The sequence below is a fragment of the Neofelis nebulosa genome, chromosome 2 (genome assembly GCF_028018385.1).
Source record: "Neofelis nebulosa isolate mNeoNeb1 chromosome 2, mNeoNeb1.pri, whole genome shotgun sequence".
NCBI lineage: Eukaryota > Metazoa > Chordata > Mammalia > Carnivora > Felidae > Neofelis > Neofelis nebulosa.
Window position 1 is genome coordinate 45,956,282 of NC_080783.1, and position 12,672 is coordinate 45,968,953.

General features: G+C 36.3%; 1 non-coding gene across 1 annotated transcript; it reads left to right on the forward strand.

Annotated features, from left to right (window-relative positions):
- Window positions 1–274: 274 nt before the first annotated feature.
- On the forward strand, window positions 275–381 carry LOC131505824 (U6 spliceosomal RNA). The gene has a single exon (XR_009258593.1). It is a non-coding gene; the product is annotated as a U6 spliceosomal RNA (small nuclear RNA).
- Window positions 382–12,672: the final 12,291 nt, after the last annotated feature.

Here is a 12,672-nt window from a genome sequence, read left to right on the forward strand (position 1 = left end):
CGTGAGAGAAAATCTTTTTGATTTTGGGGAAAGTTTTCTTAGATGTAACACCAAATTCACAATATATCAAAGAAATAGTTGATATATGGAACATCATCAAAATTAAGAACTTTGGCTCTTTGAACAACACTGTTAAGGAAGTGAAAACAGAAACCAAACATGGGTAGAAAATATTTGCAAACCGCACATCTAGCAAATAACTTATTTTCAGAATACATAGAGAACTCTCAAAACTCAATATTGAAACAGAAAACAACCCAATTAAAAAGAAAGAGTGTTTGCTTTGACAGCACATATACTAAAATTCGAACGATACACAGTAGATTAGCATGGTTCTTGAGCAAGGATAACACACAAATTTGTGAAGGGTTTCGTGTTTGAAAAAAAGAAAAGCAAACAAATGATTTGAATAGCTACTTTATCAAAGAATATATATATATATGTCTGTGTGCGTATATAAATATATGGTAAAAAGTATGTGAAAAGATGGTCAACATCATTAATCACTGGAGAAATATAAATTAGAACAATTAGATAACACTGCACACCTATTAGAAATATTAGAAAGTCTAAAATTAAAATACTGATGAGGTGTTAAAATGTTGGTTAAGATGTATAACAACTGAAACCCTCACACACCGCTGGCATAAACACTAAATGTAACAACTGCTTTGAAAAATAGTTTTCAGTTTCTTAGGAAGTTAAATATACTTTTACCATATGACCCAGTCATTTCATTTCTAGCTATTGTCGCAATAAAAATGAAAGCATATTTCATTTGCTTGTTCACAAATGTTATTTGTAATAATCCTAACCTGGAATCAATCCCTATCTCCAACAAAAGGTCAATGGATAACAAATTGTATAATTTGGTATACAATGGAATACTACTCAGTTATTAAAAGCAATGAACTATGGATTCAGTCACCAATCTTGAAACAAATGAAAATAATTATGCTGAGTGAAAGAAACCAAACTAAAAAAAGTATGTAGTATTTGATTCTACTTTTATGAAATTCTATAAAATGCAGATCCACCTATAAAGACAGAAAGCAAATAAATGGTTGTCTGGGATGGAGGGAGTGGGTAAAGTATATATAACACCTTTAAAGATGTAAAACAATAAACACACACTTGCTTTAATATTTCCAATATTAAAAAAAAAACCAAGGTTGCTGGGGCGCCGGGGTGGCTCGGTCAGTTAAGTGTCCAACTCTTGATTTAGGCTCAGGTCATGATCTCATGGTTCCTATGATCAAGCCCCGCGTTGGGCTCTGCACTGATGACGTGGGGCCTGCATGGAATTCTCTGTCTTTCCTCTCTGCCCCTCCTCAATTCACACACACTCTCTCTCTCAAAATAACTAAATAAACATTAGGAAAAAAACCCAAGGATGCATGCAATTAACTAAGTGAAGTCTCCTCTTAATGCATAAAAGAAAATATTTCAGTAAGACAAACTTCTAAAGAAGAGAACTATAGATTTGAAGGGTTCTTTACAAATCGGTCATTATTAAAGAATTGCTCATTCTCTTGAAACTATTGCTGAGCCACATGCCATTTTTAAAATATGGAAATTTTGTGGCACCTGGGTGACTCAATCAGTTAGGCATCCGACTTCAGCTCAGGTCATGATCTCATGGTTCATGAGTTGGAGCCCTGCATCAGGTTCTGTGCTGACAGCTCAGATCCTGGAGCCCGCCTTGGATTCTGTGTCTCCCTCCCTCTCTCTGCCCCTCCCCTGCTCATGCTCTGTCCCTCTCTCTCAAAAATGAATATACTTAAAAAAAAATTAAAATATGGAAATTTCATTACGTTTTCTACAAAGGTTTTAATCAATCTGTATGCCTAAATATATTCCCGGCAAGTAACTCATTTAAGGAAAATGATTTTTTTAAAGTTTTTTTTCCTTTAAAGAAATAAAATGCTAGATATAACAAGAATATGGCCTTGTGAAAAGAAGCAGATGGAAATATATTAGTAGCCACATGTTTCATATAGAAAATCACCTCCTTAAGATGCTCAACTTCACAAATGTGTAAAGAATAGCTCTGTGGCAGGTGGCAAAATGACTCACCAAAGATGTTCTAATTCCTAGAACCTGTGAATTTGTTAAATTCCAGTGCAAAAGGATTAAAGAAGTAGATGGAATTCAGGTGATCAGTGGGTTTTAAAATAGAGTGATTATCCCTATTACCTGTATGGGTTCAAAATAATCACAAGGTTTCTTAAATGTGGAACAGTAAGGCAGTAAGGCAGAGTAATATGATGTAAAAAAAGATTCAACCAGCCATTGCTGACTTTGAAGATGGAAGGAAGCCACAAATCAAGTCATGAGGTGGCCTCTAGAAGCCGGAAAGTGCAAAGAAACTCCCCTCCAGAGCCTCCAGAAAGGCATAGAGCCCTACCAACCCCGTAAGTTTAGTTTGTGAGACCCATTTTGGACTCCTGATCTCCAGAACTGTAAGATAATAAATGTGTGTTGTTTGAAGCCACTAAGTGTGTGGCATTTCATTATAGCAATAGAAAACTAATACAATCTTTATACTTTCAATCAGTATAAAAGACTGTGGCTCTGCCTGCCAGGAAATTACCATCCTGGGCTTTTATGTCACATGAATGAATGTCTGGAAAGACAGTTTTCCTCAAGTCACATAGTAAATTAAATATTCTCTGTGTAGTATCTGTTGAGATCAAACTAGCTACCCCAATTAAAATTTATGAGCTAAGAAAACAAGGGGGCAAAAGTGACAACCAATATTACTTCAAAAATCCTTTAATTTGTTTAAAAAACAGTAGCTTCATACCTTGTGCTTTTCCTTAATAGTTTTGATGGATTTTGTCAACAGGTGCTCTGGTGAAGGTGGAAAGGAGTCTTGGATTTTAATGAAAATAAATCTTGCTGTCACCTCCCAACTGGACAGAGATCTGCTACTGTGGCAAGTGCAATTTGTTTAGAACTTCCATACATGCTTCTCTTTGCCAAACATAACACCATCATCATCATCATCATCATCATCATCATTACTACTACCAGTACTGCCACTAATATTTTAGTGCCTCAATTACCTATAGAAAGCCATATTATTTACATCAAAGTAAAGAGCACCATTAAAATTCATAAAATTTTTCAATTATTTTATTACAAACTATGTGGTTTATTTTGGCACAGTGTATGTATTTTTGAGACATTCTAAAAAGCCACAGCAAAAGAAGAAAACTATACAAGTCTCTCCCCACCCACTCGTCATCATCACCAAAGACTGAGTTTTTAACTGACACTCTGAATGGAAATATATTAACTTCTCATTCTTTTATCCAGAAGTCATGTCTAACACTGCCAATGTGTAATACGTGTTCTGACCACCCTATTCTTGACCTCAAATGGCACCTGTCCTCAAATGAAATGGAAGCATTTATACAGGAACTAGAAATGGTGTGTGTCATTACAATATGACAGCCAAAGGGTGTTTTTTTTTTAAGTGTTGTTTATTCCAAAAAGCATGCCCTTCACTATTCTAGAATTGTCTCTTGACATTTTTCCGCTAAAAAAATTTACCAACACTAAAAAAAAGATAATTATGTAATATGATAGAGGTGTTAAGTATTGCTCCAATGGCAATCCTATTATGGCAGCGATCTGTAAATGTATCAAATTAACATGTTGTACACCTTAAATTTACACAATGTTATGTGTAAAGTATATATATTCAATAAATTCTTTATGTAAAAAATAGGACACATTTATGTTGTCTTTAATACTCTTTAAATATTGTATATATAGGTCAATGTTTACACACATATCCAAAGAAACCAACAATTTACCAATCCCTCATGAGATCTGAGCCTCAATTACTTTCCTAATGAAATTTAGCTTAAAAATTTGGAATTTACTCTGTATAGGAAAACAATTGGTCTAGGAAAACTAGACCTGGTGATTAATTTTTATTACACCTTTTCAAGGAGGATGAGAATTCAAGATCATTTATGTATTTTCTCTTGATCTGATAATTATATCTAGTGTTTGAAGTCTCTCATTACCATCTCTTATCCTTTATTATCAAATTTACTTGGTAGAAATGTCAGTGTAACAAGATTTTAATGAGTTTGGTTAAACTTTCTCTCTTTTTGAAGTTTATTTATTTTGAGAGAGAGAGGCATGGGGGGCAGAGAGAGAGAGAGAGGGAAAGAGAGAATCCCAAGGAGGCTCTGCACTGTCAGCATAGAGCCCAGTGTAGGGCTCAAACTTATGAACTATGAGATCATGCCCTGAACCAAAGTCAAGAGTCAGATGCTTAACTGACTGAACCACCCAGGCAGCCCAGAACTTTCTCATTCTATTCTGACCAAGATAGCCATATTGAATGATATATAAAGTCACAGTTAGTACCTTCTACACCTTGTAGCTTCTTTGAGCCATAATGAAGAATTCTAAGGTAAAATTGGACCAGAGAAAAGCAGACTCTTTGTGGCTATACTAATGAATATGAGAATAAATTAAATGCAATTATCCAAAAAGTTAAAAAAAAAAAAAAGTATGGTATCAGCGGAAGTATGCTATCAGCAGTTGAGATCTATGTTGAAAAGAAATAACATACAATAGCAGATATCAACTACTTTCCCTACATCTATCAGTTCCTTCCCCATATCAATATATTCGATTTTTTTATTTTGTAACTGTAATTTCATTTTAATGCTACCTAGCCACATATCTACAAGTTTTCCACAAGTAAAGGGAAAGATTAAAAAAAAGAGTTAATTTTTGTTGGGGGATATTTCTGAAAGATTTTTCAACCAATGAAAGATAATTCAGCTTAAAGTTAGAAAGGAAAATATAACAATCAAGTAACTGGCAGTTGTCCACAGGGAAAGATTGTTCATGAGCCGGCAGGACTGGAACGTTTAGAGAGATGGAAGCTGTGGGTGGAAAGTCACAGCCTACATTAAATAAAGTGGGTTTTGGCAATGCTTTAAACTTGGTGTCCAATCCTCTGTCTGTACACTTTTGTCTCCCCAGACAGTCTCACTGAGGGCAGTAGAGTGAAGGTGGGGGAAGGGAAGCCAGTTGCAGCAATATCCTCTGGACTTGCCAGCTCCCCGGAGGGGATTGTTAGAGGCCCAGCTGAGTCTCATCACAGTCATGGAAAAAAACCCTCAGTCAATGGTCGGATCCTGGGAACGTATTCTTGAGAGAATCAAAATGGCTTCCACCCTAACGGGCTTACACTGTTGTGTATATTTTGTGTTAAGTGCTTTACAGCCCTATAAATACATACTTTTCTGTCATATTTTATCAAAATCAATATGCATTGCATTTAATTTTGAAATAAGATTGAAAAAACACTATTAGCAATTGGGCATTTGTTGATTTCTTGTCACTGGAAATTAGTGTATTATACACTGAATTTCTTACACCTAAAGGACACTGGAAAGTTTAGGCCTTATCTAGATGTTAAACAACTCATAAAAAAAATAGTTTACCGGATCATGCTTAATAACATCTTGGGAAATAGGAGAACTAGGATGTACTTCATAAAACATCTGCCTTTATTTTAGAATAAAGTGCTTATATTTATTTCATTTAACATTTAGTGAAAATTGTTGGTATGATAAGCAACACACCTACTGTTTATACTATTTGAGATCCTGCATTATTACCATTTAGTCCTATTTGTTTTCTCCAACTGCAGTACCTGAATTTCCCTGTTATCATAAATCTTCAGACAAATGAACTTCTCTGAACACTAAGTTTCAAGTTCTAAAATGGAATTTATTATGATTCTTGTATAATATGTAAATAAGACATCATAAAACATGGATTTAAAAGAAGCTCAAATAGGGGCATCTGGGTGGCTCAGTCGGTTAAACGTCTGACTTCAGCTCGGGTCATGATCTCACGGTTTGTGGGTTCGAGCCCCCACATCGGGCTCTGTGCTCTTGGTTCAGAGCCTGGAGCCTGATTCAGATTCTGTGTCTCCTCCGCTCTCCACCCCACCCCCCTCCCCCCATGCTCTGTCTCTCAAAAAATGAATAAACGTTAAAAAAATTTTAAAGAAGCTCAAATGAACACATCATCACATATATTTTCCTGATATCACATCAAATTGTTGCATTTTATCTTAAAATTGCCCTTGTAGAGGAGGCATAGTAACAGGAGAAAATAAAAGATGAATAGAAAAAAAGAGAAAAGGGGAAAAAATGGGTAAGAGTGAGAAGAGGAGGGAAAGTATGATTGAACACTGCTTCTAGTGTAGATGTGTATAAACCTGTTCATTACTTTTCACATCCCATATCATTTTCTCCAAGCTTTCCAAACCAAATAATGGAGATAATTTGCACTAACTCCAAATGGCACCACTTTTACATATTCTCCAAAACGATCATGCTCTGAGTTGTGTACAATTATGTATTTAGAGTCTGGGGTTGGTGAGTGGAGATTAAGGCTCTCTGGAGACTGAATAGCCACAGAAAAAGGAAGTAGAGAAGTTCAAAAAACAAACTTCATAAGATTGCCTTTATCTAGATTTGTATATCTTGCTCTTTTTGTATGCTTATTATGGCTACCGCATTTTGGAAGGATATAGAGAGAACTAAAATCATGATTTTTTTCCCCTAAGGATTTCATGCAGAATCTGGACATTTTTATCTATCTGCAAAGTTGTTGAGTTTTAATGCATCGAAGTGTCAAATGTTGTTATGTAATTTACCTTTTAAAATAATCAGGATAGATTACCTTATGCTGTAAAACAAAGAATCACCACCTCTTAGTGGCTTAAAATAACAGAGATAGATTTCTTCTTTATGGTATGTGTGTAATCCAGGTTGGCAAAGGGCAGCCCACTCACTGGAATTGCTCAGGAGACCACCTTGACTGAAGCTCTGTTGCTATCTAAGCATGAGGTTTCAGGTTAGCTACAATAGGATGAAAGAACACGGAGAATTGAATTTCTGAAGCGCCCAGGAGTGACACTTCACTTTCATTCATATTTCCTTGGCCAAAACAAGTCATATGGACAAGGGTAATTTAAAGAATGAATGTTTCTGGAGGGAGAGGAGAATCAGTAATCTCTGGGAACAATATTAATAACTACCAGTTTGCTTCTCTGATCATCAAATATTGTGTTCGCTTTTCTTGTGTAGAACACACCCATCACCACCTCAAAAGAGGCAATGCAAAAATCCATTCCAGTCATGGTCTGGAATTTTTGAATCCAGGATCTCTGACTAATGTGCATTGGTTTATTCATCAAGTCTTAGTGTGACTTCCCTTGATCTAGAGAATAGGGAGCTAAAAACAGCTAAAATGTGCTACCCTCCCAACCAGATAGACACACAGCAAGCAAGGATGGGAAAGGAAAACAATTAACACTCCCATTCAGAAAGGGAAAGAATGGGGAACTTTGGTTAAACTCTAATTCATGGTAATTCTAAAATTCCAATGGGAAGATATTATGAGGTTCCCTATCCTGGGGGTATGGAATGTTCCTTGGTTATGCCCTGATTGTATTCAGTGGGAGGAACTCCTTTGTTCATTGTTTTTCAAGTCACTAGCTACACCCTCTGGGAGAGTACTCCTTTTCCAATATATTTCTTGGCCACATCTTAAGTGGCCACTGGGGAATATGTACTTGCTTTCTTAACTCATTTTCTTCCTTTATAAGGTGGAGTGCCCAAAGATCATTTAAAGTCTGGAAGACTCCTCAGAAACTCAGTGAGATTATTATCTATGTGCTTTTAGTCAGCTTCTTGGACTAGTAACCAGATCAACACTATTTTTTTGAGATATAGTTTCCAGAACTACATTTCTATGTTTTCTCTTCCACATTCTCTCTCATTCTCTCTCTCTCTAGCCCCCACCCCTCCACCCCAGCCTCCTTCTCTCTCTTTCTCCTAAGTGTCAGGTATTTTGACACTCTAGGATCTATTAATAATGATTTTTTTTCCTAATTGAAAGGACTTAAGAGTTTTCATTCCTAATTTGCTCTCTGCCCAAATTTAATTTAATCAGTTCAAAGGTTTTAGTAGATTTTGGCTCCACAAAGTATATCTCAATGAAAGATAAGACTTTCATTGTTTGGGATGAAAAAGTAATTTCTGGACTCATTCTATTTCCTTTCCCTTCTGCTTTGGAAACTGGCTGGTTCTTTCCTGGGTTCATGTGTTTCTTGCAATTTATTGCCAAGCTATCTGGTGGTTACCAAAACACATAACCAACATTTTGCTTTCCAACGTATTCCTTTAGAACTACAAGTGCGTTAGGAACATGATGTATCTTTCATGTTATTACAGGCCTTCACAAATGTTTCACCATGCTGTAAAGCACAAGTCTCCAACTTTTCAGTTTCCAGTATGATGCCCTACCACCAGCTATTAGATTCCAATGATAATGACAAATGTTTTAAATTTTTGTTAGGAAATCCACAATTTTCATATTCATCAAGACAGTCAATTGGTAACAAATAACTCCCAAGCTTTAATGGTTTAAAATAACAATGGCATAAGGCTGTTGCTTTCCTATATACCATCAATTAACGATTAGAATGTGAAATTAGAAGGGAAACCTGGGTGGCTCAGTCTGTTGAGCATCTGACTTCGGCTCAGGTCATGATCTCACAGCTTGTGAGTTCAAGTCCCACGTCAGGCTCTGGGCTGACAGCTCTGAGCCTGGAGCCTGCTTTGGATTCTGTGTCTCTCTCTCTCTCTGCCCTTCACCCACTCTCATTCTGTCTCTGTCTCTCTCAAAAATAAATAAACATTAAAAAAATTAGAATGTGAAATTTAAAAAAAAGATAGCATTTACAATAGTACCAAAAAGAAAGCTGAAATAATTAGCTTTAAATCTACAAAATATGTTCTGAATCTGTGGAATATTATAAATTATTGATGAAATAAATCAAACAATATCCAAATAAATAGAAAGAAAAGATATTTTCATGGATTGAAAAATTCAATATTGTTATCAGTTTTTCCTAGGCTCATCCATAGATTAAACATAATCTCAATCAAAATCCCCACTAGCATTTTTGGAACTATGAAAAAACTATTATTGGAAAGGTAAAGAGCCTAGAATAGTGAACACAATTTTGAGAAACAAGAATAAATTCAGGGTGTTCTCATTATTACATTTCAAGATTTATTATGAAGCTACTGGAATCAAAACAGTCTGGTATTGAGGAAAATGGAAGCCAGATTAATAGTACAGAATAGAGAGCCAAAAAGTAGATCCACGCAGATATAGTTAGCTGATATTTGACAAAAATGCAAAGGTAATTCAATGAAGATAAGATAGTCTTTTCAACAGATGGTGTTGAAATAATTAGATGCCCTTACGCAAAAACATAAACTCACACACAGATTTCACATCGTACACAAAATCAACTCAAAATAGACCAAAGATATAAATGTAAAATGCAAAGCTATAAAACTTCTGTAAGAAAAATAGGAGGAAATCTAAATGACCTTGTGTTTGGTTATGAATTTTTAGATACAACACCCAAAGTATCATCCATGGAAGGAAAACAAATGTACTTTATTAAAATTGAAAACTTTTTCTCTGTGAGAGACACTAAGAGAGTGGATAGACAAGCCACAGACTGGAGAAAATATTTGAAATTCACATATTTGATAAAAGACTTGTATGCAGAATATACAAAGAATACTTTTTTTAAAGTATATTTATTTATTTTGAGAGAGAGTGTGAGAGAGAGCAGGGGGAGGGGCAAAGAGAGGGAGAGACAGAATCCAAAGCAGGCTCCATGGTGCAGTCAACACAGAACCTGATGCGGAGCTCAAACCCAAAACCATGAGATCATGACCTTAGCTGAAATCAAGAGACAGACACTTAACCAAGTGAGCCACCCAGGTACCCCCCAAAGAACTCTTAAAACAATACAGATTTATTTTGTGCTTATGCTACATGTCGCTAAAGATCAGTAGGGATTTTGCCCATCATGGTGACTCAGGGAATCAGGCTGATAGAAAATCTGCTGTCACATTAACAGGAGGCTCTAGGGTTACCTTTGTCAGCTGGAGAGAATATAGAGGATCAGACAACTATTAATTATTCTTGTTAGTAACTGGCATGCCACCTCTGATCACCTTTTGTGGGCTAAAGAAAATAATAAGACCTAAGAGGTGCTCTCAGAAGAAAATTTCCAGTGAAAAATCTGGAAATTTTATTGAGCATCAGGTTACTCATATGTGCACAAACATACGAGAGACCATTTAGATGGTATTATTCAACATTGCTATCAGGAGCACGCTATGAAGGCACACACACAAGTTGAGCTTTTCCATGGTGTCAACTTTATCCAATCATAAGCAAAATAATCACAATTATAAAGCAGGTTAAGGATTCCAAACTGAATAACATTTCACCATGTGATTAAACTCAGCTTCTTACACAACACACAGAGTAGTACATAAGACAGACCCTATAACAAACAAGATAACAGAAGGGTATAAGAAGTTAAGGAATGAAACTCAAAGCCAGTCTGTGGGTGCGCAGTTGAGATAAGGCCTGGGTCCCATTCAGGTCAGCTCCCGGCACTTACTGAATATTAGGTTCAAGGAGTGAAGGGTCGCAGTTCTGTTCAGAGATCTATTGGGCAGAACCTTTGGCAGCAGTTGCCTTTTTTTTTTTTTAATTTTTTTTCAACGTTTATTTATTTTTGAGACAGAGAGAGACAGAGCATGAACAGGGGAGGGGCAGAGAGAGAGGGAGACACAGAATCTGAAACAGGCTGCAGGCTCTGAGCGGTCAGCACAGAGCCTGACGCGGGGCTCGAACTCACGGGCCGTGAGATCATGACCTGAGCCGAAGTCGGCCGCTTAACAGACCGAGCCACCCAGGCGCCCCAGCAGTTGCCTTTTTTTTAAGTTTATTTATTTATTTTGAGAGAGAAAGAGTGTGTGTGTGCAAGAACAAAGTAAGGGCAGAGAGGGAGAGAGAGACACAGAGAAAGAATCCCAAGCAGGCTCTGCACTAACAGTGCAGAGCATAATGTGGGTCTCCATCTCACAAACTGTGAGATCATGACCTGATCCGAAATCAAGAGACAGTCGTTTAACCGGCTAAGCCACCCTGGTGCCCCAGTAGTTGCCTATTTTAAGTGGCCAGACATACAGAGGTCATACCTGAAGAGTCTGACAGTTTGTTGCAAAAGTCTTCCCCTTCTTAAAGGGATTTGATTGGTCTTGGGCCCCTGCAGACCTCCTCTGGTTCTGCTTGTTCTCAGTTCTGGAGTGTCAGCTAATGCTGGTCTCAGCAATATCTTGTAGCTGCGGTACATTTAACTGCTTGCATCACGGCTTGACACAGGCTCCCACTTGACATGAGAGACTCCATTTTGCTCTCCACAGTTGCATACATAGATCAAACTCCCTACCCTCACAAAAATGACTATATTGCAATAAAAATTGTGGCATATTAAAAAAAGACATTGCATACATAAAAATTAGAGATTTCACGGTATAGGAACCTAGTTACTTCCCATCTTTACAAGAGATTGAAAGTCTGAAGCATTAAAATATTCAACTTTTATTTTAGATATTGGATTGTAATTTAATCATTAGATATCCATCTTAGAAAATCGTGAGGGATGCCTGGGTGGCTCAGTCGATTAAGTGTCTGACTCTTGATTTTGGCTCAGGTAGGATTGAGCTCTACCTCAGACTGCATGTTGAGGGTGGAGCCTGCTTGAGATTCTCTCTCTCCCTCACTGCCTCTCCCCCCCTTTGAATTTTCTCTCTCTCTCAAAATAAAAATAAATAAATGAACAGTAAAAAAACGTAAGATCTTTGAGAAGACAAAGATGAAAGAAAACAAATATGCCTTTTGAAAGTGACTGTATACAGCCAAGATTGTTAGAAACAAAATAACTTCAGAGGAATGTTTAATAAAACCATGTAAACCTCAGTGGTTTTTCTAAAGTTGCTGAATTCTTTGGTTCAATTAGATCTCTAAAGTGAACTTAAAAACAATAAAAACATGAGAAGGCCACATGAGGGGTTTCCTGACTCAAAGGAAAACCACTACATTCAACCAAGTTGTAGAAGTTTTTAGGTTGAAAGAACTTCCATGTGAGACCTGCAAATGAATTATTCAAATTTTACTCACTTACATAAATATTTTAAAATTAAAAAAAATAAGTTACTATCACAACCCACTGTCATTTAAATAGGTCCCTCTAAATTTTTATGCAAGCTTTGGTGGTCTTACTTCTTTGGAATTTTTTCACCCTTCAGTTAAATTCAGTACAGAAGTATTTAATTAATAAAAACTTCTTTCAACAAAGAGTGTAATTGCAATTGTCATTGGAATTAAAAAAAAAATCAATAAATGGAGTGATCAGGAAGCTTGTTTCCTCAGCTCCATGAACTTGACTGATGAAAGAAGTTTAAGTTCAATGAATATTAGTAGTTAAGCATAAATTTAGGGGAAAAATCACTAATTACTAATCAATTTGATGTTTCTTTTTCCACTTTAGTACAACCAAGAATCGTAGGCAAACACCACATTAAATGCTGTTTTGTTTTGTTTTTTGTTTTTTTTTTGGTGGTGGTGGGTTCTTTTTTTTGTTTTTGTTTGTTTGTTTTTTACAATAATCAACTTTAAAAATTTTTTCGTGGTTAGTACTATCACAAATTGTTGGCCTGAAAAGAATAAACTGAC